Genomic DNA, 24,293 nt, shown 5'->3' with positions numbered 1-24,293 from the left:
ACCAATACGGGTTTAAAGAAGGTCTGGGTACAGTAGAGCAAGGTTTAAACCTAGCTATCATTATTGGTAAATATATGGTCGCAAAAGAGGACAAGTTATTTATGACTTTCGTGGACCTAAGCTCTGCCTTTGACTGCGTTAGCCACGAAATGTTGTGGGGTACTTTACTTGACCTAGGAATCGATCCCTGCCTTATAATTTATATCAAGGAATTGTACCAGAGGGCAGGCTTTGGTATTAAAGGAGAGTGTACAGCCAATTTTCCAATTAAAAAGGGAGTTCACCAGGGATGCATACTAGCACCGTTTTTATTTAACTTATATATTAATAGTGTTGCATCCCACTTGATTGATAATCGGCAGGATTATCCCCAAATCCAAGGTAGTTCAGCGCCAATCCTGCTGTACGCGGTCATCATGGCGCAAACACAAATGGTTCTCCAAAGATCACTCAACTCCTTTGCTGAATATATGAGTACTCGGGGCTTAAAAATGAACACTACCAAGACTTTTAGTATGACTTGCTCCAAAATACGCAAGATACATTGTAATATCTATTTGGCCGATGCTAAGATAGAAGAAACTAAAACGTTCACTTACCTGGGCATAAACTTTGCAAATAATGGTTCCTGGGTTGCAGCAGCAAATAGAGTGGTTTAGGTATGTGAGACATTTCCTAATAGACATTTCTCAATAGCCATTGGCCATCAGGAATATTTTGACAATCCGTCTAGTATGATAGACATTTCTAGGAAGAAACTGAAGGAAATCTGTCTTACCCACCTGGAAGAGTCTAGGTGGCAGCTGGAGAGTAAGAAAGTGTCTGTCATGCAAAATCATCTGATGATAGATGGCCAAGGGCTTCAGAGATACTTGATAATTACCCAGAGTAGGTATTCCCGTATGCTGCTAACTCGTTTTAGGGGGGGCAGCTTTTTTAGATTAACCATTTTTCCCGTGGTTAACTCCTGGTCAAGATCTTTGACCCCCTGTCCCTGCGACGATGTATCTCAACAATCCATGTTACACTGCATCCTATTTTGTAGATTTTATACCACAATCAGGCGAAGGTATATACTCAGTTTATTTAGAAAATGGGGATTGAGACAATGTAGACCTGCCCTACTCAGACTACAAATGTTTGAGGACGATTTTACTCTGTATAGTGTGACAACTTTTTTAAAGAGCCTACTGCCTTTTAGATTATCAATGAATTGATTTTCTTTTACACTGGTTTTTAGTGGCAATTCGGTATGTTTCTCTTTGTATTTATGAAATGGGTTTTATTTAATATAATAATGAAAGCTATGCAAAGTCTGCTCTATATTTTATGTGCTTTTATGGATTCTCAAAATTGAAACCGAATAAAGCTTCTTTTTGATTTGATTTGATTGAGCATTTATTACTTTACGAATTGAGTATATGTATGGTATATCTTCAAGTAGCATAGATGTGGAGTTTAGAATAATACATCTATACTTCCTCTATGTGCACTTACCTTTCAATAGTTTGTCCTCCGCGGTATTAGTGAATCTTGTCACTCCTAGCCTCGATATTTTGTGGAACAAGCCACTGGGAGACTGAATGAAGAAGACTTCATGGTCATTCAGGAAATGAGCGCACTCAAATACACACATGTTTACACACTTGGGAGCATCTAAAGCTGTTGTATAGCTGTCAATTGATCCTTTGCAACGTCCTTGTCCAGGTCACCATTGAAATACATCTTAAGCAGCAATTTAGCTAAGAGAAACTCGAGACTTCGGCACTGGGTGATAAAGTGATTTGCCCTAGATCACAGGCATGGATGAAATAGACAGGCCAAGATTAAAGAGCCATTCGTTTTCTCCCAAAGTGAAGGGCGTACCACCTTCCACGTCCTGTTCTTTGGCTGACGTAATTTGGGTAATATAGGCCTGTATGGTTCTTGGAGGGCACCAAGCTCAAAGCCAGAGCATCTCTGTGAGATAGAGTTCATTTGTAGGGCCCCCTCACAAAGGGTTGCAGTGGGGGCCCATTATTGTATGTTACGTCACTTAGGCTTCCAGTAATCATTTGCTGTGCTTCTGATATGAGTTTCTCAGCAGCCAATAAATATAAAAATGCTTTTCAGAAAATGAAAGCCTTCTTCCTGCTTGCTCATTGAATTCCCCTTGCCAGGTGCGCCCTGCCAGGTGGGATGGTTAATGATCACCTCGAGAACAGCACTGTGTTCCAATATCCCTGATTGCTCTGACCTTTAAGAGACTGATAAGGGCTTGTGAGGATTTCCCCCACCTACGCAGTGTTGTGAGCTATACTGAACATCGCCAATATTTCCCTCCACCACGGGAGTAGCTTTGATAGGTGCAGCAGGTGCAGTGGCACCAGGGCCCAGAGCCCTACAGGAGCCACTGAACCCTGATAATTGGTGTATTGCAAAGTTTGAATAGCTGCCATGGGAGGGAGCAATTTCTTTCTTGACACTAGGACCCATGACACACTGGCTATGCCACTGTACTCCACACAGCTGGCTCAGCGAGTGGGCATCACCAGCTGTAGGCAGAGCAGAGGCCATGACCTGGCCGTATGCACATGGCATTGTCAAACCAGGAACAGTTAGGGCCGGACTGGGAACCCAAAGCAGCCCTGGCAATTTTGGTGGGTGGGGGACTGTGCAAGTGTGAAGCAATGCTGCTTTTGTTACTGGGGGACGATATTGCAGCACCGCTGCAATACCCATCCCCCCAGTAACAACATCCGCCCCTACAGTGGCAAAACCAGCCCCCCACCCTTCCAGTCTCCCGAAAATTGCCCATGCCTGGTACTGCCAGGACACTGTACTGTACAAAAGTGTTCCCATAACACGTGTGTTCTTTCCATTTCAATATTAGTGGTACGGATACCCTAGATAGAAATACGGCTCCTAGGCATAGTTGCCAACTGTCCCGTTTTTTGCAGGGATAGTCCTGGTAAGTTGGAGACTATCATGGCTGTGTAATATTGTTGCAGAAACTGTTCCTCTCTAATACACACAGGTACGCGAATACGTACTTTCTATCTGCAGCAGCCCTGTGCAGCAAAGTTTTCCCGGATTTTTGTTTCAAATGTTGGCAACGATGAGTAGTTATTCATAGAGGTTGGAGGGCAAAGACTACTGGTTAGTCTCACATTTGTTTGTGGACAGTGCATCTGTTACTAAGCTCTCATACCCCGAATTGTGGAAGAAGTGTAGGAGCATGAACGGCTTAACGGGCAGGAATTATACGTTTATGCCCTACCGATCGCAACAAGTCCACTTCTGGAAAAACAGACCTTTGTTTCTTTTCCTTGCGAATACATTTCTGTGCACCTTCAGCGTTTCCATCACCTGCTAAAAATCGATAAGCCGCCGGGCAATTATTCGTTTCGAGGAGCCAACAGTTAGACATGCTCATTAATGGAGTGCTGAAAGCTCACAGCTGGGCTGCACCGGGAAATTCCCATTGGAAAAAAACATAAGTGTGCAAATAAACACTTCTGCATCATTCACTCATGTGAATTTTCCGACAATGGAAAATCTGCATGCATTTTGCAAAATGGGCGTAACCCTGGAATTCTAAAATGATTTTAGATTGTCTGAAATACTACAGGGATTGGAGGTAAATCGTCAAAAGTTCATAAATAAATTGTATAGGTAGTAGAAAGCTCGCCAATAGATTTCAAGCATATTGATCCTACGTTAGTGAAGCATGCCCTCCATGCCTGTTTTGGGAACGCTTCCTTTCACTGCAATCAGAATTGCAAAATAATATGTAGACCTAGCTGTTTAATTAAATTGCCTTCCGGACCGCTAGGCTTCATGTGCAAAGCCCTTTTATGATTGCAAACCCCCACAAATTCGCAGGGCTCACGACCGCAAAATGTCTTTACTTAATGTGCAAAGGCCCTTTTACGAATCAGAAAATTCTTTCCGACTCATAAAAGGGCTTTGTGACATTGTTCAAAGTGGAAGTATGATGGGGCTTGAAAGGGTTACCCCCCCTCTCCTCTTTTACGCGTAGGAGAGGAATGTATCAATGGGCTGGGTGACCCCATACCATTGACCCAATACCAGCACCATAAAGAAGGGTAATATCAGATTTGCAAAAGGAAAGGTGTCCGTTTGGGCTTATTTTATTTATTTAAAATCTTGACAAACCTTTTAAAGAGAGTTGGCAGTGGTGCAAGGAAATGTAACCTCTGTACACCAAACCTTTTTTTCTTTGATGTTATCGAACCAGTTCTCATATTTCGCTCTACTCTGCCTGGAAAGTACTCTAGTTTCTAGCCCTGAAGGGTTAACTAATTTAAAACCTGCTGTCTCATCTACCCAAATGCAAAACCCACTTTGTGAGAACCCGTACACAGCGATCTTATTTGCATATATAGCAATATAATGGCAGTCAGTCACACCCTTCATAATGATATGTTTCCACAGCTGCTACTCCTTCCGTCCAGGAAGGAAGTGATTTTAGTGTGAAAGAAAAAAACACCTTGAGCTTCAGCTTTTACTGAAAGGACTTGCTGAGAGTCCAGGCAGAAATGTGCGCCTTAATCATATGCAAAAAAGCATATTCAGATCAGCTCATTCGGTAGAAGGCTGTTTGTGACACTGAAGAGCAGTCAGTAAGTTTACTTTGAAATACATCATACTTTAATGATCCTGTATCGCATGGTTTTGCTACATGAGGAAAATATATAAATCTACAAATGCTGTGTTACACCGCTGAATGGGGGCAGATTCACAAATTGTCCTAATTTATAAAAAATATATATATATATAATGCACCCGGAAAGATTTGCCTGTCACAGGTTTCCACGTGTCCTTTCGGAAAATGTTTTGCTTTTCTGGTCTTGCAAGTGCGATGGCATTACTGCCATCTGAATTGTTCATGATGTACAATTCCGCCTACTTGACAAGTCAATGCTGATGTAAAAAACACACTTTCTTTGAGACTCAGGGAAAATATTGCTCCTTTGAAAAAGGCCTTCATCTACATGCTACGAGTCTGGAAGTGTTTTGATCCCTTTCCCACCATAGTTGCTTCATCCCCTTCGCAGCCTTTCCTTTTCCGGAGTAAATCTCTAACCATTTCAAGGGTAGGAAGGGGTTGGACGGGAGTTTGTGAATGGCCATAAAGGCACAACTTTGTGGGCTATCACAACATTTCAAGGCAGAACATGCCTTGAAATGTACACTTCCCACTTCTTGCACTGGATTTACACGCAAATAGTACTACTAGGTGTGGTATTACCGAAGGTCAGTTTCCTGTGATATCATTGGAGTTGTAGATCATGCCATTTGCACTTGCAACAGTTTAACTTGTACAAATGGCTCTCTGATTAAAATGTGTTAAAAATGTGTTAAAATCCACTGCTTGTGCCTGGGAGATCCCAGTAGGCTAGGGATGTCCATTTTATGTTCTATAAGGCATGGCACATGCCAGATGTTAAGGGTCTACGTTTCAGATACATTTAAATACAATTAATCTAAATGATGATCATTTAGATAGTGGTTAGTTATTTGACATGGCTGCAGCCGACCTATGCTGAACACCCCTGACTTGTATACTTTTCTTTTTCTCCTAGAGCCTTCTCCCTTCCAGGATGTTTTCTGAGAAACTCCTAGTCTTCCAAGTGTCTGCCCCAATAGGGTTATCTCAAGAGGGTTTAAATGCCCATGTTACTCCGCTGGATATTCCCCTCCCCTATAAATAAGAAAAATCCTTAATTCAAAGGACTGACATATAGATGTTTCCTGTTTATGTCATCATCCTGATCATCATCAGATTGTTTCTGAGGCATGAAGTCTACTGGTCAACATTCACGAAACATCCTCTGTACATTAAGTATGCTAATTCTCTTTAATCATTACAGTATGTGACACTCATCCATCAGCTAACCACAAAAGTCACAAACTACGCCTTGTCTCTGTCATGTCCAGGTATCCATACCTGGTTTCCCCTAGGCCACTTAATCCCTTCTTGTGCTGTGGGGCCATCTTATTTACCACAATGCCTATGCCCCATTTCTAGTACAGATATGGCATGTGGTGGTGGTATTTGAATCGAAATACCAGAGTACATACTACACAACAGACCAGGGTCAGGGAGGGCATTTATGTCTATTTTTCCTTAGTTATAATGCATTTCTGATGCACAGAAGTTATGCAGAGGGTTTTGTGGTGCAATTTGCAATAACCATTGTGCGGACGCACATTCTACTCCTGTGCAAAGTTACTGAGGTTGCAGCCTCCTATAGGTGCTCCTGGCTTGTCTCAAAATGTGTGCACATATTCCCGTAGTGTAATTTAGAGCATCGGTTCGGGAACAACCAATGCATCTTTAATTATTGCGGTCTCTCCTTATTCAGTTTGTGCATGAGAGATGTTGTTTATTTTTTATCAGTGGGTCACAGACTGGTCTTCATCAGGTGCATCCAAAGATGGTGCCCACTGATGCAGAGTGGGACCCTGCACCCAATATATAGTAGGAAGTTAATATAAAAATGGGGTAGCCGCGACTATTGAAGAGCACTTACTGTGGAGAGTGAAGCTTTGCTAATGTTCCACATGCACAGGTGGGGACTGCAAATCCTGACAACCTCTTCACACAGACGCGCAAAAGGCGCAAAGGCATCTTGAGGCGCGGGCTGCTGGCGGGGACGCGCCTGGGCAAATCCCGGGCCAAGGTAAAGCCCATCCAGTCCCGTAGGAGCCGGCAGGAGGCTGGGCTGGGCCCTGGGCCCACCCTCTAACGCCTGGAATCCAATTCTAAAACAATCTTGGATTAAAGATGGGGCAAAAGAAGATTAATCCGCCAGCCTCAGAGGGGGTAACTATAACATCTTTAGACACTTTTTTAGCAAAAATCACAAAAGCAATTGCAAAGGAGCTCACTCTGACAGAAAAAATACTCTCATTGGGAGGCGGGAGTAGCGAGAATGGGCCCCCTTCGATATCTGATACTGTGGTTCAGTCACTGTTCACACCAGAGGAGGTTTCGAAAGTTGTCCTTCCTGAGTCACCCACTTTCATACAGTCTACTTCCACTCTTATAACCCCTGCAGTCATCGACCCTACTACTAAAAGGAAAAGAGGTGCTCCTAAAGAGCTTCTCCTCAACAGCTCAAAAAAGAGCGAGAAGGACTCTCGGTACAATCTAAGTCACAAGATCAATTTAATGGTTCATAACTCTTGACCATGAACTGGGCTAAAATGTTTGATAATTTAACTCAGCTATTACAATCTATAATTCTGCGTCTGACTGTGATAGAACAGATGATGCATGAATTGGTATCCACTAAGTCCGCAGCTCTGAAATAAGAGGGTCCTACCATAACTTATGCAGCCCCTAGCAAAAATGAATCGGATTCCCTCCTCTAAGGCAGGTTTGCAACATACGTCCCCTAGAGATCAAGAACGGCCAGACCTAAATTGTTTAGTGAACACAAACCACAGACTGTCTTTAAAACAGAGAGCAAATATCAATGAGTGGCTACCCAATGAAGCACTAGCAATTGCAGGGCCTCTGGGCACTAACCTTTGGGTGGGGGTTAATAGAAATAGCCCTCCTGAGAGAGGAACACAAAACCTTTTAAGCACAGCCCACATGTGGCTAGTAACGAGAGGGCAATCAAATCTAATTTTTTTAATCTACCTCCAGCTGCATCCCCATTAGTTTTTATAATGGTAAATGTCCCGGCCCTACGAGAAAACCAACAAGAATCTACATGCCAACTTATGGACAAAGCACAGCACTGCCAATCGAGGTTTGCCAGAGCTGGCTACCCGATATAGGACCATCCGATTATGGCCAGAAGAATTCAATGGGTAGGCCCGCGGCAAAAACAATTGAGGGCGTCTGTATAGTACTTAATTTTGATAATTCACAAATGGAAGACGATCTGCTAAACCAACTCCCCTCAGCTCCTACATTGCTCTCTCAGATTTACATGGATTCATTGGGCTTCTTCAATAAACCACCTTGTCCTTATATATATTCATGACTCATAGGTGACAGGTTAGGGAAATTAGCGGACTAAACTGGCCCTGAGAGGGAATCTTTAGACATTCCCACCAGAAATAGATATTCCACACTGGAGAACTTAGTTAGTTGCAATTGACTTGCATCTGCTACTCAGGTAGCCCACTTGGTAAATCAGGTAGCTGATAAAGGAGGTTACTCAGTAAAGCACTTAATGGGACTAAATGTTGCAGAACTTGCTGGGCAGAGGCCAAAAATATCATTGGATGAGCTAGGCTCAGCTCACTCAAAGGAAAACTTGTTTATTGTAGGAGAAAGGATCTCACACTCAACAGGTGGACTATAGCTGGGTACAGTAATAAAAAGTATAATCTAGCATGGTATAAAGAATTGGTAAATTCACACATTATTTGTTTCCAAGAAACATGGGAGGAAGACCTTATTCATTTAGACGGCTATTGTTGATTTCAAACCCCAGCCCTTCCATCCATAAGGGGCAGAGCAAAGGGTGACATTATAACATTAATTGCGAAAACGATCATGTTTAAAATAATGACGTTCTGGAACAACTCCCCCTATTTCCACTTACTATTCGCAAAAGTCCACAATAGTAGAAACCTAATGTTAATAAATTATTTTAACAATAATTTTGTGAACCCATGCTCGGTGGTAGAGGATCTTGGGAGAATTATGAAGGATTTGATACATCACCATTCTAAACCCCTACAAATTATCTGGGTGGGTGACTTCAATGCAAATAGATTCCTAGAGATGAGCCCCGTTTATGCAGGGTAATGGATCATAAAGGGGACTCATTTTAGCCACACTAGTTATGGTAATGCTTTAATTAATTTATTGGTCTCTTGGTAACTTGAAATTTGAAATGAGATCAATTTAAGCACTGGTGAACTAGATCCTACCTTTTATAGGGCAGTGTCAAGCTGAACTATTGATTCCATAATTACCTCTGAGATCTATAGCAGAAAGCTAAATAAACTAAAGGTTAAGATGACAAGTTTTAGTGACCACACTTTAATCGCATATAGTCACCCATGGGGAGGTCATAAGGTAAGGAGTGAAGTAATTGTCCCTAAACCAACCCTGCAAAGAAACAACAGAAATATTTTAAGATGGGACAAAGTTGAGGCAGAGATTGTATCAAATTATAAAAATTAGTTCTCTTTGTGCTTAGACCCGCAAGCTGATGAACATGAGGTAATTGAAGCATTCGGAAGAATTTTGGAATGTATTAGACATCAATTAACCAGCTCAATCCCAAAAAGAACTGCTCTCTAGCTGCAGCTAGGCTAAAAAAAAGCATTAAAAATAAAACCAAGAAATTAAGATCTAATAAGTAACTGTAGGGTGGAATATTAGTCAGCTAGAGGAAAAAGAAAGTACCTACTTAAAAAAGAAGCATGGGAGAAGCTAACACAAGCTTCAGTCTTCAGGGTTAGTAAAGCATTTTGGAAAGTGGTTAACTCTCCCTTCCTTCGGGAGGAGGGTGAGCCCTCACTGCACTCACATATTGATGAGGAAACTTGGTTAGCCTATTTCCAGACCATCTTTCTAAAGAGGGGAAACTTCAACGATATAGACCAAAGTGATATTCCCATATTAAAGTTTGAAATGAAAGAAATCGAGCTTGCTTTGTTCCAGTCTTCCGCCTTGAAGGCGGTTGGACCGGACGGGTTCCAGGTGGATCTTTTTCTTGCAAACAAATCTTTGTGGGTACCTCTGCTGACTATTGTATTTAATGTAATGATTAAAACAGGCCCATTGCCCTCTTAGAAGCAATCAATGATTATTCCAGTTTATAAAAATGGGGATGGTTAAAATCCTGCTAATTATCACCCCAGTGCCCTAATAGACAGCTCTTACTTAATAGGTTGGAAGAACGGGCGGAGAAAAAAAACATTTTAGCAGAGGTTCAATACAGCTTTAGGAAGGGCAGGGGGGCACTTGATAAATGTCTCAACTTAGCCTTACTAGCTTCTAAATATGCAGTAGCAAAAAAAGGCTAACTCTACATGGCCTTCATGGATTTATCACTGACTTTTGAATGTGTGGCCCACAGTATACTGTGGTCCATCATGGAAGCCATGGGAGTTGATGCAGGGATAACTATATTTATAAGACAAATGTATACTGAGGCAGCTGCTATGGTGTGTTTTGGGAAGCAAGGGGAGTGCAACAAACCTTTTAAAACCAAGAAAGGTGTAGGGCAGGGTTGTGTCCTTGCCCCATTCCTATTTTCATTGTATACCAACAAACTAAATAAGGTCCTTGTTGATAAAAAGCAAGGATGTTACTCGCGCTGCCTCTATACCCCTTCCAATTTTGCTATACACAGATGATGCAGTTCTGATGGCTAGAACCCTGTTGGCCTTGCAAAATTCTATAGCGACCTACTCGGCCTATATGGCGGACTTGGATTTGTATGTGAACAAAACAAAGACCTTTGTCTTGGCGGTGGGTGGGGCCAATAAAAGATCAATGAAGTTCCATCTAGAGGGTAAAAGTATGTATTGTGTTGAAAAATGTGCTTATTTAGGTATTCTGTTTGACTCCAAACTAAGATGGAAAGAGACAGTGACCAATAGAGCAAATCTAATGGTGAGTAACATAGCCACACATATTAGATTTGCAAACAACTTCGGTAGTAAACCAATCCAGGAAAGGATCAACATTTATTCAGCAAAAAACAGGTCTGTAGTTACTTATGGGGCAGCAATATGGGGCACAGCACAAGTGGAAGAACTACAGAATATAGAAGACACGTTTACCAAAAGACCACTGTCTATTCCGGGTACTTGCCCCAATTTTATTGCCCATAAAGAACTAGGTATGTCATACATTAGTGTCATCATCAAAATGGTTCAGTTATTGCTATGCTATAAGGAACTGAAAAGTGGTCCAAATTGACCAGAATATTGTAAGTGATATCATGAAGCACTACCATGCTTTAACTATTCCCTGGCTAACCTATGTTAGGCAGACTCTCATCTTGATAGGCTTGGAGGAACTTTATGAATCTCCTAGTAGCTGCGAAGCCTATCCCAAATCGAGACTGAAAGAACTCTTTATACTAAAGGTAATCATGCAAGATGGGAAAGGAATAAAACAAAATGTGTAGTAATTTCTTATCAGGCCTTACCCTCTGTGTTGCTAGGGTCATCTTTATACCTTATTTTTTGTTGTGCACCCCCATCATCGATATCTATTAATAAGATTTCTGTTAAATTATATTCTTTTAAAGCTGGGTTATCTGGCAAATATGCACTCACTAAACCATCTTCCCATGTGCCCATTTGATGCTTTATTCAAACAAACAACTTCACATATTTTATTTTTATGTGCCCTTTATGAGACTGAGAGGAAAATGTTTATTACTCCGATTGTGTCATTTTTACAAGCTGCCCATAAAACCAGAAGGGCAGCGAGGTTAAAATTAGCTTAACTAGATGCCCCCAATATTAGAGAGGAACGGAGAAATAGATAGGCTAGCTGGTTTGCATGTGGGGTGCTGCAGCGCTTGAGGTGGCTTGAGGAGTGTTTTCTTTGAACCGTCGTTGCCTCGCTGAGGGGGGGGCCGCAGGCAGAGGCTGACTGCACGAGTGCCCTGATTGGGAGAGGCGCTCTTTTTTCACCTGCCATTTACCGCTATTCCTGGGGACTGCAAATCCCAGAACTCCATCCTGCAGCACACCTGGGACGGAGAACAGTCACGCCCACAGCCTCAGGCGCCTTCTTAACACACGCCGCACCGCTAACGCGGGTGCCGCAGTGCTTGAGGTGGCTTGAGGAGTGTTTTCTTTGAACCTTCGTTGCCTCGCTGAGGGGGGCCGCAGGCAGAGGCTGACTGCACGAGTGCCCTGATTGGGAGAGGTGCTCTTTTTTCACCTGCCATTTACCGCTATTCCTGGGGGACTGCAAATCCCAGAAATCCATCCTGCAGCACACCTGGGACGGAGAACAGTCACGCCCACAGCCTCAGGCGCCTTTTTAACACCTCGCCGCACCCGCTAACGCGGGTGCCGCAGCGCTTGAGGTGGCTTGAGGAGTGTTTTCTTTGAACCTTCGTTGCGTCGCTGAGGGGGGCCGCAGGCAGAGGCTGACTGCACGAGTGCCCTGATTGGGAGAGGCGCTCTTTTTTCACCTGCCATTTACCGCTATTCCTGGGGGACTGCAAATCCCAGAACTCCATCCTGCAGCACACCTGGGATGGAGAACAGTTACGCCCACAGCATTAGATCCGATTTAAGCGAACTATCATTCACGTAGCGCGGGAGTGCCCGGGAGCGTCCCAGGAGAAGCCCGGGACAAGGGCGGGACCGTCTGCGGCCGTCCGAGGCTTGACATGGCCAGGCCGGGCCACACCTCTTGGCCCCACTACCTCGGACATTAAGTAAGAGACTTCCCCCTGCCTTGAGGGCTATATTAATACTACTCTTTTTGTGTAAATTGTTTCACACACTACAAGCTCCTGGGAAACTTTGACAACGTCATGTCCAAAGGCTTAAGTACAAATAGGAACTCTCTGGCGGGCGGGAACTTTAGAGAGACAATAGATCATTTCCTAACGAAGGCTGCCAATAAGCTAGACCATGAGATCGCAGCCGCAGAACACCGTATGTCCCTAGAACTCCATTCCAACAAGCGCTCGTCCTTGGGCTCCATTCAAAGCGCAACATCACCACCTACACAACTTATAGGTAACATCATGTCAAACAACCCGGGGATCCCCTTACTCCTACAAGACCCCCCGCTAATAATACAGCCCTCTAAGGGGGGAGTTACCGATACAGTAAAGTTGGATTTTACCTTAGACTCCACCCGGGAGGAGTCCCCCTCCTTGCCGTTATTTCCAATGCAGGGAATAAGAAAACTCAGGAGCAGTTATTACACCTAGCTCAGGGGCCCACATCAAAGAGAAGGCGGCCCGGGGATAGCCATAGAGGTAGGCGTGCAAGGATATTCAGACCCCAGACAAGCCCCACGAAGAAGCATGGTACCCCTGCCCTACATTCTACGCACAGGACCCTATCTCCCGCTTTTAACCCCAATGAAGGGGTAATGGAGAACATGGAACAACTAGTAAGATCTCTCCTACTTCCACTTATAGAGAGAGTTAGGAGGTCGGGCGAACAAATGTCCCTAATATTGGAAGCAACCCATTCAAACGGCGAGGCCCTAAGGAAACTAACACCACATAACTCATCAAGCACACCCTGTGGCCTACCAGCCACATTAATAGATACCACAGGGGAACCTCCATCATCTATACTAAAGGCAATACCAGTACCCGCTAATAAAGAGCACCACCCAAAGCCATCTAGGGAGGCAGGATTAGGGGGAACTATAAACGTGCCCAAAATTAAAAATATTACATCAAGAAGGGCACGTCTCCCCGACAGGGATACCAACAGCGCTGGGCCACATATAGATCTATCACCAGAGGCAGCCCCCTACGTCATCATCCTCACTGGGGTCCCAGAGCTGAGAGAAGGGAGGATAGAAGGCCACACTGATCTTAAAAACAAAGTAATTAATTGGCTAAGCAACAATAGACCCCGGCCCCCCAATATCAATGGGGAAATAGCTTTTGTGAGGAGACTAGCATGGGTGGGGCCCAGACCCAAAGATATTCAGGGGGATGTTGTAACCATCAATTTCAGGGACCGGAGGGTGGTCACCCATATTGTCGATTGGTATCTGGACAGAGTAGAGGGTGGCATATCCACCCATGATTTGAGTTATTTTTACCCTCAATCTTTATTGGCCGCTTCGAATTCCATACCTACCATCGCCTCCCGTGTCACTTTTCAAAATCTTAACTGTGACTCCCGAGCTCATACTTTTAGACCCCCCCACTTTAGGGCTCCCTCACATCAACTACGACCTTGTATAGATAGGCCTCCCTTACATCACTATGGTAGACCACATCAGCCAGTTTATAACCAACGATGGTGTATCACCTTGGGTAATCATTTCGAGTCCCTGGCAGGGTTAGACGACTTAGACTGACAGAAGGCAGCTGCCCAGGCGGGGAAGACGTATATCCAACCCTTTAAGCCCCCTGTATATCAACTTAGCGCCCAGAGTAATTTACTCCTAGATTTAGTCTCAAACAAAATTACACACAGGGAACAAATGGAACAGCGGGTCCCAGACCACAGGGCCGAGAAGAAAAAAGTCAAACCATCGTTGGACCCCAGGGTGCAAACTGAACACCAATCTGGGACAGTTTTGTCTTCCCCCAGGGCCGCGGTAGACAATGAACCAGCTAAAAACACCATCTCTAAGTCGACAAATCTTACCCATAAAATTCTCTCTTGGAATGTAGCGGGCCTGGTAAACATAGTGTGCCAACAACCATGGCTCGACTTAGTTGCCAAGTACAATATTCTTTGCTTCCAGGAAACTTGGGCATCAGAAGCAGTCCATTTACTGGGGTTCCAGACCTTCCACACTCCTGCATTAATAAGCTCCCAGGGCAGAAACAAAGGAGGTCTATGTATGTATGTCTCCACCACGGGCGGGATCAAAGTACTAAGGCATTTACCCACTGAACATAATCAGATTCTAACTCTTAGGTGGGGTAACGCCAAAACCATGATTTTAGTAAATTTTTATAATAATGTGCCTTTAATCACTTTGGAAAACGTCAGCAATAAATTGATGCATATCGTCATTTCCATAAAGGACCAGACAGGAGGTGGAACGTTTTTGACCTGGGTTGGTGATTTCAACTGTACTGTCTGTCCCAATAGCCCGAAGGGCACCTGTGGCCTAGGTGAGAATAAGGACGACAACCCGACCCACTTCACACACACCACTCTGGGTGATATACTGAACAACATGATTTTTTATTTCAACTTATCCTATATTAATGAGTTATGCTCCCCACCCATCCAGTTCCAGCAAACTTTTCACGGGAGGGGGTGCAACTCAATAATAGATTTTACTCTTTTTTCTAAAACTAATGCCCGGTTAGTAACATCTTGGGAAACACTGGATGTCATTTATGGCAACCACTACCCAATCTCCTTTTGTGTAAAAACCGGCGGGCACGAACAAACCCGGGGGGACACATTCTCATACCATCCGGTGATTCATTTAGCAAGAAGAAACGGATATTCCATTCAATGGGACAAGGTGGACCCAGTGGGATTGCTAAAAAATCTAGTATCAACATCCAGGGAAGAAATCGACATCTGCCTGTCTCTCACACAAGAGCCACTCAAAATTTTGGACTCTTTTTTAAAAATACAAGTAGAATTAAAAAAGCTATTGACTAGGCAATACCGCCCAGAATCAAACCGCCCAAATGGTTGGTTTGACAACAACTGTACCAAAGCGCTCAAAGCCTTAAAAAAGGCACTGCATGCTTCCCCGAGATCCTTGATGGAGATCCGTCGAGCCAGAAAGCTATATTATACAGCTGCTAAAACTAGGAAAAAATCTCTGAAGTTAGAGGCCTGGTCGGCCTTGCCTACTGCCTCAATAAGCAGGGACACAACCACTTTTTGGAAGGCGGTCAATGCTCCCTACCTGCAGAACAAAGAGACAGACGTGATAGATATTGCTATCAATGGGGAATCCTGGGTCACCCATTTCCAAAATCTTTACGACAATGTAAACCTTTCTGACCCCGCAATCCCCACATCCGTAACTATACCAGAGTATTATGATAATAACCCCTTGGGTGCCTTCCCACTGGGTATCACCTTTACTTGCAAAGAGGTTAAAGTGGCACTTAAAGAAAGCCCCTCAGGCAAAGCTCCCGGCCCGGACGGAGTCCCAATAGATGTTTTTAAAAACGAGATCAATCTATGGGCTCCCATGCTAACCAATGTCATATATAGTGCAAATTTCCATGGGTTTTTACCGACCGAAGCCATAGTTGTTCCCATCTTTAAAAAAGGAGACAGGAATGACCCTACCTGCTACCGGCCAATCTCGCTCCTAGATGCCCTAATGAAGGTAGCAGGCCGTATAATTTTAAATCGAATTCAATTATGGGCAGAGGAGGGTGACATCATTTCTAGCCTTCAGTATGGATTCAGAACAGGTAAGGGTACAGTAGAGCTGGGATTGAACCTGTCCATTGTTATATCAAAGTATACTCATGCCAAGAAGGGTAACCTTTTTATTACCTTTGTGGACCTGAGTTCGGCCTTTGATTGTGTGGACCACAACACCTTGTGGTCCACACTGTCTGATTTGGGCATTGATGAACAAATTCTTATATTTATCAGGGAACTCTATAGAGGTGCAGGCGCGAGGGTACGCTACGGTCGACTGGGAGAATGCTCGGCCAAGTTCCCCATTAGGAGGGGTGTGAGACAGGGGTGCATCTTAGCACCCCTACTCTTCACCCTATATATAAACTCCATTGGCAATCATCTTAAGGAGTCTCAGTATGACTATCCGCCAATCAGGGGGCAACCGGTGCCAATTCTCCTATATGCAGACGATGCCGCCATAATGTCGCGAACCAGGCTAGGCCTACAGAGGGCTGTCTTGAAATTTACCAACTTCATGAAAGACAAGGGGTTAAAAGTCGACATCACGAAAACCTACACGATGTCCTGTGGGCATGGCACCAAGAAAGTACCCTGCCCAATATTCCTTGAGGGTAGGTGGATTGAGACAACTGACCAATTCTCCTACCTCGGAATACATTTTGACAGGAAAGGCACTTGGCACTCTGCAGTGAGGGCAAGAAATTTAGCTTTCTCCCGGGCAGTAGGAGCTCTACACAACTTTTCAGCTAAACTAGGGGGCCGACCCGTGAAGGAACTGACCTTAATTTATACGGCCAAATGCATCTCTACGGCCACATATGGATCAGGAATTTGGGGAATAGAAAAGGCAACACCAATCCAACTAACTGAGAATCAGTTTCTCAGATACCTGCTGGGGGCCCCTAAATCAACAGCAACCTACCTTACACACATCGAATTGGGCTTACCTTATATACTAGATGCCATTAAAATCGCGCCCATATTACTATGGCATAAGGTGTGGGTTACTCCTGAGACATCCTTAAACCGTAGTTTAATTTCTGATTGCTTAACCCTTGATGGTGTCAGCAATATTAAATGGCTGGCCTACGTTGAAGCCCTGATGACTGAGATTGGCCACCCTGAGTACTTCACGAGACCATCTAGTATGGAGGTGGTTGCAAGAAAGGCACTGAAAAAAATGGCACTGGACCGCGTAGCCAACAAGAGATGGGTCTCAGAAAAAGTTAAAAAGTCTGTCACGGACTTCCAGCAAATCACTGTTAATAAAGGGCCCCAACTGTATCTTGTAAGCGACTTAAACTGTTATTCCAGAATGTTACTAACCCGTTTAAGGTTTGGTACTTTTTTTCGCTTAATCACCTTCCCAGCCTGTAACAACTGGTCAAGGGAGAAGCTTACTTGTCCTTGCGACAATACCTCCGCCCAATCCAATATTCATTGTATTCTTTTTTGCAAATTCTATACGGTACCTAGGGTGGCAATCTTAAAACCAATCTTGAGGGCATGGGGCCACCGTACCTGTAGCACCGCTTTTGTTAGGCTGCAACAGTTAGAAAACGATATCGTTGCACATGCTGTATCCAGTTTTTTAAAATTATTGATCAAGTTCAGGAACTCAAGGTAAAACTATGAAAATTAATGGTATTTTAGATTTTCATGTATTTATTGGCACTAACCGATTTTTAAAGTTGTTATATGCAATAATTTGTATAATTTGTAATTAATGTGTTAGGCACCTTTTTAAATGTATGCTTTTATGATCTTAATCGTGAAGTTCGAATAAAGCTTTTAAATTTGTATGTAGTGGTTTGTATGTAGCTGTAGGTGAATTAAATGGTGGGACGTGTTTACTTATATAATGCATCTTTGTAACACATATTTTATTATGTAATGTGGTATACATGTTATTTATTATAGTGCAACTGATAATAATTTACTGTGGGCTTGGTATATTATATTCTATGGTCCTTGAATAATATTTGAATGTATGCTATATGTGGTTGTGAATTATCTGGTGCTAAAAGGATGTTTTAATGCACAAATATTTTTTTCAATTAAATCTTATGCACTTTCATGCATTTCTAATACAAAATAAAGTTATGAACTGAAATATAAAAATGGGGGGAGTCGATCTAAATTCTGGCTTCAGAAATTTGCGTAATTATATCTCTAGACTCCAATAGTTGGAGGAAACAGTGGGGCATATTACCAACAACTAGCGATAATTATCGCTATGTTGGCTTAGCGGCAATAATTTTATCGCCGTGCTGCGGCGATTTTTATCGCTTAGGAACCTTGCTATTATCAAGGTTTATCTCCTAAGCGATAAAAATCGGCCGAAATGCATGAATATCGCTGAAAAGTCAGCGATATTCATGCATTACCGAGCTAATGCTCTTAGCCATGTTATCCACCTACCATTGGATAACATGGCTAAGACCTAATCAGGGGCAGGTGTTAGCTTTTGGAGATATTCGCACTTAGCGCAAATATCTCCAAAAGTTGGAAATAGGAGATAGCGATGTTAGCGACTGTTTCCAGTCGCTAACATCTTTGGACGCCCACTTTGCATGTCATTAGTGATAAATTGCACTGACATGCAAAGCGGGGCCCAAGATGGTCGCTATCTCCTACTAGCTGTCGCTAACTGGTGTTAGCGACAGCTAGGTAATAGGGAGATAATTTTATCTCTGCTTTCTTGGCTTTTAAAGCCAAAAAAGCAGAGATAAACCCCCTTGATATTATGCCCCAGTGTTTCTACACTCTTCTTTCCACATCTCTGAGATTTTAGCCTCTGGTGGTTGGTAGCTAGCCTGAAGCAGCACAACCATCTTGTGCCTCAGTTGGTGGAGTAATTCAACAGAAAGGTCTTAAGGACAAAAGGAAATCTGACACCAATAGTATCGGTCTTCTGGTTCTAGGTGATGCGGGAGCATTGAAATACCCTAGGAGTCAGAGGAAGAAAGCTTGAGAAAGAGTTAGCGAGGAAACATCTGAAAAGTTTCAGTTCAAGTATTGTTGGAGAACTAGGCAAACTAACAATTTTCCATCTGATAGAAATATGGCCACACTGACACCCACTTGTGACCTCTTGTATAGAGCCTCAATAAAGCTGCCTACGGTGGTCTTCTTGTCTACTTGTAGCACAGGTGCCACATTTTTACATTTAGTGAAAAATCAGGTGTACTAGAACCAGTCTTCCTGAAAAAAGATTTCACCTGAATCTTTCAGATTCTTAATTCAAAAATTAAAGATAAAAAACTATTGAATAAAGCATTTGCAATAGTCCCAACCTTAAACTTATTTATCCTTTTGCAATTACCGATTTTTTTTGAGTTTGCATATCTAAATATATTCACAATGTTTATATCTCTTCCTATTCATCATCTTTGAACACGTGAACTTGAAGAACAAGTAGCTCCAGGACAGAATATTAAAGATCCAAATCCTAAAAACATGCATATATCGACACGTCCTAGAGGGCCCCTATAATTTGTGAAGTTGTAGACCTTTCTTGATGATGCACAAAACTCAATACTGTAAAGATAGCTCTGAAAAATATAGCCAGCAATTCATTGCTGACCCTGAAAAGGGACTTACTGCTGCTTTTACAAGAATACCTTAATGAATGGGAAAGGACCCGTAAATGCTTTTTTGAATAGCTATACTTGAAAACATGTAGTTAGTTATTTGCTGACAAACAACCTAGGAAAGGTGGTTGTATGTTTACTTCAACAGACAACTTTAAACACCATCAGATTGTTCACAAGGTGTGGGCAGAAACATGTTAAGACATTTATGCCAACAAATAATTTTTAATGCACATAACTTCCACCTAAATGGCCAAAATCTTTATGAATTGGGCGGCTGTCTTCACAAATCAAAGGCATTCAGTATGCACTATTATTAACTCATAATTCAATTTAAAAAAGGATAGAGCATTTTCCACCTTCAGCTAGGTGTAATGATTTGTTATTCTATAATTTTTGGATACCGATCTTACTACAATTTTCCAATTCTGGCAAAAACACCAATTCATATGTGGAGAGCTAGAACTAAAACTCAAGCTATATTTGAAAGCAAGTCATAGATTTTATTTTACTGGTTTGCAATTTTATTGAGTGAAATTCTTAAATTTCAAACTGATGCCCATTGACATACCTCTGGTTTCCCTGTGTATTCGAAATTTGGACACTTTAAAGAATGTTGCTACCTCCACTTTGTTTCTGTGCAATTTTGTGATCATCACATGCCAACTGCAGATCACATTTTTAGGTCTAGTTTGACGCGCAGCTGTCAGCAATACATATTGGTACCAGTTCTAAAAATAACGTAGGGTAGCCTTTGCTACATCCAAACATGCATTAATCTCTCTCCTCACATTATTGGCTGTTTGATGTATAATTCCCACCTTCTATGAAGTGCATTCACTGCAATCCATAAAAGAATATTTTATACCTAAAATATATATCCAGTCATCACACCTTCAGATTGCTCACACATGCATTGCCTATAAAAACAATATGTTTATGTAATTAACTTAGTGTGTTACATTTAATTACTGCAATCCCATTATCAACACCTCATTTATTATCAACACCACTACCAGTTGCTTTACCAATACCATTATATCCCCTACAACTCCCACCACAAGTTTACCACCACCATTAGTACCATAATTAAACTACTAGTACAACCACCATTAATAATAAACTGAAATTAGAGAAATTCCTGCCTTTACCTCTCACCAGTGAATGTCAATACTTGTCAAGAAATTCCTTAAAAGCAACATTGGTTAACACTAATCACACGAGTGGAGAAGGGGATGTTACACTAACGCACATCCTCCCTGGGTGATACAGCATAACACAAACAGGTGCAGTAGCTACTAGAAAGGGAAGATTTTTGATTGTATACATGAATATCAGCTTGACATTTTTTCCTCACTGTGTCCTGAATTAAGGACACTTCTACACTCAATATCACTCTTGCCCTCCCAGCAAATTACAACAATTATCAGATAAATTGCAACGATTGTATGGGGCAAATGTAGCTATAATCTACGATGAACATTTGTCCTGCATCAGACTTAATGAAAGTGCATATATCTAATTCCCATTATGCTCTATTTCATTCATTTTAAATACATCAACTGTTATTGGATTAATAGCCCAACCACCAGTGAATGGCCCACCTTTAAGTAATACCCTTTTTCAAACAAAAACTCCGCCAATATTAGAAAGATCTATTTTTCTTTATCTCATTGGCAGACAAAGCTGTTATTGCATTTATTATCAATGCACATTTTTCTATTACTCACCTATCCCTGTTGCTACTATGGTAACTAAACAACACTTTAGTAACCTAAACAGTGACAATTTAACTTATGAATTAAATAAGCAACACAATACATTAAAACTTAATATTCAAGAGAATCAGTCTTCTTTTAACACTTGGATTACCAATGCTCTGTTTAATATTGGTCCCATCACTACTCTAGTCTATTTTTCACTTATCCATCATATCCTCGGATTTTTTGAGGCTAAAAAAAGGAAATGCAAAGAATTGGAGTGCTGCTTTACTGATTACACAGAAGCGAAAGGTAATTATTCCGGTGCCCTCAGAAATCAGAGGCAGAAATAAAAAAAGCCCAAATCAATACATTATTCTCAAAATATAACTAAGTCACAGAATTGGACAAGAGCAATTTGTACAATTGTTAATAAACTTTCTAAATCAAAGGCATGTACACTCACCAAAGTCGTCTCTCAAAATTATGTGATACTCTAGTCGCTTTCAATGCTAAAGTGACTTCAATGCAAGGTTTATTTGTGCCAGGGAAAACGCTGATCCTCTCGTCTCTGATTCCTGTACTATAAAACTCTCTGCTGAACAGAATTTACAGGATTTTTGTTAAATATCTGTTGAATCTGCCTAAAAATGGATCCATTCCGTTAAATCAAAATAACCACCTCATCTTTGCCCCACAATGTGTTTTCATCTCACTGTTTCCAGTAGCACACCAATTATAGCAGACATGGTGAAGCAATCATTTCTAAATGCTACTGTTCCAAGTAGTTGGAAAGATTGCACGGTCATCCATCTTCTAAAGAAACCGACTCCTGATAAACACATTCATAATCACTATTTACCTATTTATCTCTTGTCCTTTGTTGCGAAAGTTGATGAAAAAGAAGTTAATTCACAAATCTCGGACAATATGAGATTTGTTTGAACTTGCTAAGACAGGAATAACAACTCATGGAACAGAAGTCACACTTGTCTCTCATCAAAAAGAGCCCAAATGCTGCTTAACAATGGTAATTTGGTGATCTTGATCCTTGAGGAGCTATCCGTTACCTTTGATACCATGCCCCATTCCATACTGTAGAGTAGATTTGCAGAGATGATTCATATTGGAAGCAAAGCCTTCCCCTGCCTTACTTCTTTTTTTATATGAATTCAGGAAAGTTGTTAAACTGCAAAATGTATACCTTTAGTTTGATTGGTATTATGTGGGGTTTCTCAGGGTTCCTTTTGAGCCCCACCCTTATTATTTACATGTGTTTGGTCTTTCAACCTATGCTTTAGTAATTCCGCCAATGACACCAAGATCGCAGTACAGTTAGATGAAAATCAGTAAGTCCTTATGAGCACCTTAAAGAACTGAATGATTGCTGTAGTGAATTTGATGAGCAATAGTTATGTTAAGCTCTTCTCTGAAAAAACAGAGATCTTCATCATCCTTAGCTCCAATTCCACATAATGGACAACAAATTGCTGGTCATAAAAGCTGTGAACATGTCCATCCCCAATAGAGTTGGTTTGCAATCTCTGAATTATCTTTTCTGAATGACTTCTTTTGGAATCACATCTCAAAAATCTCATATTCATGTTGTCATTACTACAGAGTCTGAGAAAAGACTCACATTTCTCAGTAAAATGAGGAATCGGTGAGTCAAAACGTGATCACTGCAATTGTCTGTATCTTGGGCTTCCAGAATTTCTTCTACAGATTCTTCAAATTGTTCAACACAGCAATGTGAGAATTTTATTGTATCATCGTTTGTGAACTAAGTAGGATCTCCCCTAATAACGAGAAACTGCACTGGATACCCATTGAAATACATCATCTTTCAAGAGCCTGTCTATATGCCACAAATTATTATATGCTGCTGGAGAAAGACCACTATACCAGGATATTCAGTTTTACCAGCAATGTAGGGAACTTTGCTCTGCCTCCTTCTATTCTTTGTCCATGCCTAAAATAAAAAGAACTTGGTATGGAGGCTGCTCTATCTCTTATCAAACATGTAAACCCCGGAATTCCCTGCCAGTGATTATTCTTACTGTGAGTAACCATGTTCAGCTCTAGAAAGCCTCAAAGACCTGGATGTTTCCAATACAACTTTATTCTTTTCTGCATATAGGCTTTTCAGCTCCAGGACACTGTATGGTATTTTCATGCTTTACAAATCTATAAATAATAAATATATAAATAAACAAATTAACCAATGCAGGCACTGCATCTCCACTGATTGACCAATATGTGCTCTACATCGTGCTCCTTTGAAAAATAGAGGCAGCAATCTCGATGGTACCAAATATCACGGGCACATTATCAAAGGACAAACATTTAAAAGGTAAGTAAGTTAAGATGTTCTACTCCAAATACCACATATATGCACCTTGATGATAAATATATTCAAGGTGCATAGATGTGGAGTTAAGAATAATACATCTATACTTCAGCTATATGCCTTTAACCTTTTGATATTTCGTCCTTTTATATTCTATACATGATATTAGTGTTTCTCATCATTCCTAGCCTCGATATTGAATAGTACACTCGTCTTCATTGGTTAGAGGGAGGTGGCATGTGTGTGGGATTTTTAAGCAAAGTTGTTTTTATGTGCCTCTAGACTAATATGCAGTTTTCAGCATGAACATTTCCTCGATCATTATTGAAAGGCTCAGTGGACTTTGAAATGACCCATGAACCGGACCATAGATTCCTGGAGTGCATGCCTTTTGTCCATTCAGGCCCTAACTCTGAAGTACGAAATTCCAATAGCCGTGCTCATGAGACCTAGTAAGCTGGACCATAGTCTTGAAGGTGCATGAGCATGGACCCCTTATTGTCAACTGATGTGTCCATGTGGAAATAACTCTCTAACCAGGGGATGCATTGTTGCTGTTTGTGTGGGTTCCCAAAGGACTCCATCGCCCAGAATACTGTCTTGCCCTGCAGGGGTGAAGGAGCAGGTGGGGCTGGA

At 41.9% G+C, this 24,293-nt stretch overlaps 1 long non-coding RNA gene across 2 annotated transcripts in view; it reads right to left on the bottom strand.

The window, feature by feature from the left end:
- LOC144824773 (uncharacterized) overlaps window positions 1-24,293 on the bottom strand; it is a 141,299-nt gene that overhangs the window by 6,105 nt on the left and 110,901 nt on the right. Inside the window, exon 1 of one of the 2 annotated variants that reach the window (XR_013609109.1) lies at window positions 1,498-1,986. The exons of the other annotated variant lie outside the window; for it this stretch is intronic. This is a non-coding gene — a long non-coding RNA (uncharacterized LOC144824773). Of the gene's footprint in view, window positions 1-1,497; window positions 1,987-24,293 lie in introns of those variants that run through there. 2 annotated transcript variants of the gene reach the window in all.

The sequence above is a fragment of the Lissotriton helveticus genome, chromosome 3_1 (genome assembly GCF_964261635.1).
Source record: "Lissotriton helveticus chromosome 3_1, aLisHel1.1, whole genome shotgun sequence".
Taxonomy (NCBI): Eukaryota; Metazoa; Chordata; class Amphibia; order Caudata; family Salamandridae; genus Lissotriton; species Lissotriton helveticus.
Note: the sequence above shows the minus strand (reverse complement) of the source record. Positions and strands in the feature narration are given on the sequence as shown.